Consider the following 2,765-nt stretch of genomic DNA (forward strand, 5'->3'; position numbering starts at 1 on the left):
CCCCCCCCCCCCCCGGTCTGGCAAGTGCTAGGGGGTGACACATGGATCAGTGAAATGTCTAGGTATAGGGGTAGCAAGAAATATAACTTGTCCCATGCCTCTGAGATTCACCAGAAGAGAGGGGGCACTGTGTTCTATGTAATGCAAAGGGCATGAAAATTGGTGATAAACCCATGCTTGGACCATGGCAATTGTGTACAGGTATGATGGATCAGGTAAGGCATTCAGTGGCTTGGCCAGTGGGAGCTAACTATAAGGGAGTTCACTATAAGGATTAATGTATTCATGTGAAGCAATTAATGGAAACCTAGTCCATCCATTCTGCCCCACACCCAGACTGCCCTGCCTAGCAATGGTAGTTCTTAGGTTGCCCTGCTCACCTCCAACCTATACCCCACTCCCTCCACCCTCCCTCTCTGGATATCCTTTATGCACTGGGGTACTTTATAAAGCCTTGGCCCACAGGTGTCAGTTACTATGGGCTGAATTCCACATGCCATTACAGAGGGGTGGACTCAGCAAAACTTCTACTCACATGACTGGGGTTCAGCACCTTGGACAGCTTTTGCAGAATCAAAATAAACACACACACAAATGCTTTTATTTAGATGTATCTGAGTGGGAGCAGAGAGGTGGCAGAGCAGACAAAGCCCAGCATCTCTGCCCTCCTGCCACCTTCCCCAGAGGCACTGCTGGTGTGGCCAGCAACAGCCCCATATGTGAGCCAGGTACATATGGATCTAGCACTAGGTTCTAGTGCTGTCATCATTCAAGTCCCAGCATTATAGCCACCTCCATCACCCTGCAGATATCAGGCTCAGCCACTTTTGGTGACAGTTAAAGCTGTCAGCCTTCAGGCTTCCAGGTCACAGTAGGCTAAGACCATGGGACAGGGTATAATTCTTCAGGGGACAGCTTGTAGGAGGGAAGATGAGGAGATCATAGTTCAGGACATTATCAATTATTGTTTTGAATGCTAAGAGAACTGACAGAGCTATGAAGTTATAACACAGGCAGAGGATGGTTTCCAAAGTTTCATGTATGTTCCTTGGAATCTCCACCTTTTCCAAGGAGCCATCCATGAGATGCTATTTCCTTCTGTATAGCTATTTCCTTCTGTGGAGTAATCTCAGTTTCCTGATCCTCTACACCTACTAGACAAGCTGTATTTTGGGCAGTGTAATAAAGACTGGACACTGCCTGGCAGGAGTCAGATTACAACTCACAATATGGCTGCATGTGTCTCTGTCTCACTTATGGTGTCAGAAGTAGGCCTGATCCCTCTTGCTAGGAAAATAAAAGGAAAATGATAAAAAGAGGACCTCCAAATTGCCAGAGTACAGACAGAGTCAGGGAGAGATTGTGCACATTGCAGCAGGGAGGAGACAAGCTGAAAGCCCAGTGCAGCTATGGAGGCCATAAGACAGATGGGTCTGCTGGAAAAGTTTGACTGGGAATGCAGACAGCTGGACTTGCTGGATTATAAGGTCTGAGCTATTCCAGATGGTTTCCAGCTTTTTAGAAAGAACAGTCATATCAGGTAAATGCTCTCATCTTTTCCATGGGAACAACTGTGGCTGAAATTCTATGTGCCTTCCCCCTCTCTGAGGAGGAAAAAAAATTATAAAAAAAGCAAAAGAGGCTATTAATGCCCATTTCATATAGAGAAGAAATTATATATATATATGTAAGAGTATTTGTGAGATTCCAGAACTGACATACATTCTCTGCTAACCATGAAAACATGCTCAAGATAGTTTCTACTATGTTCACTGATCAGAATTAGGATCAGCCCATGAAATCTCAGGAGGCTCCAATGCTCATGCTTCCCCGAGCACACAAAGGGGTACTCCTACTCAGAGGATGTCCCATAGCTTAAAATGCCAGTAGGACAAGTGAGATCAGATGCTGGAGAACCTTGTAAGAGTCCTCCACATGCCAGCCCAACACTATTGAGAGCTAGCTAACTGCAGAAAGCACCAGAAGGACTGGTCAGAAGACTGCTAAAAACTCTTTAGTAGACTTCAGTGAGTCAGGATTTCCAGTTCCTGGAACCAGTGCAGGAACTGGTAAGGGGCTAAGAGAGAGTCCAGGAATTGGCTTTCCATACCCATCTATGCCTCCAATCCATTTCAGAGTCATGTAAATCCTTCCTGGACAGGGTGACTATCACTATGGAGGAGTATGTCCATGCCACAACAGTGAGGCAGCAGACACCTGTAACTGTCAACCTTCCCATACCTGAGGCAATGGCATCTATCCATTCCATCTCAGGCTACCATGAAGACTATCTGCCTCATGCCCTTCCCTTACCTCTCCTCTTTCTCAGCAAGCAACCACTATCAGATAGCCAGTGGGAACAAAGTAAGGCTGACCAGGTGCATGTACATGCATTCCCATATTCCTGGTGTTCTTGCTGCCTGAAGCTTTGCATATTCTCAATGTGGCTGGACACCAAGTAGGGAGTGGAGGTCTCAGTGGCAGGTCCACTGAACACTATATCAGTGGCGGCCCTTCCCTGCACTCATGGGAAATGCCACTCCCTTCCTGATGCCTGCAACCCAGCAGCAAAAGGGGCAGCACTACAAAAATATACCTGAACTTAGGTAATGACACAGGAGTATATGATCTGGTGTTATATACTCCCGCCCATCGCCTCAGAAGTGAAGTGGAGTTTTGGCCCCATCCATGGAGATGCAACTATTGAGCTTCTTGGAGTCATTCAGCTTAGACTGTGTGTGTGGGGGTGGAGTGGGGGGGGGGGG

The sequence above is a fragment of the Gavialis gangeticus genome, unplaced genomic scaffold, assembly GCF_001723915.1.
Source record: "Gavialis gangeticus isolate Ggan-Ray unplaced genomic scaffold, GavGan_comp1, whole genome shotgun sequence".
In the NCBI taxonomy this organism is placed as follows: Eukaryota; Metazoa; Chordata; order Crocodylia; family Gavialidae; genus Gavialis; species Gavialis gangeticus.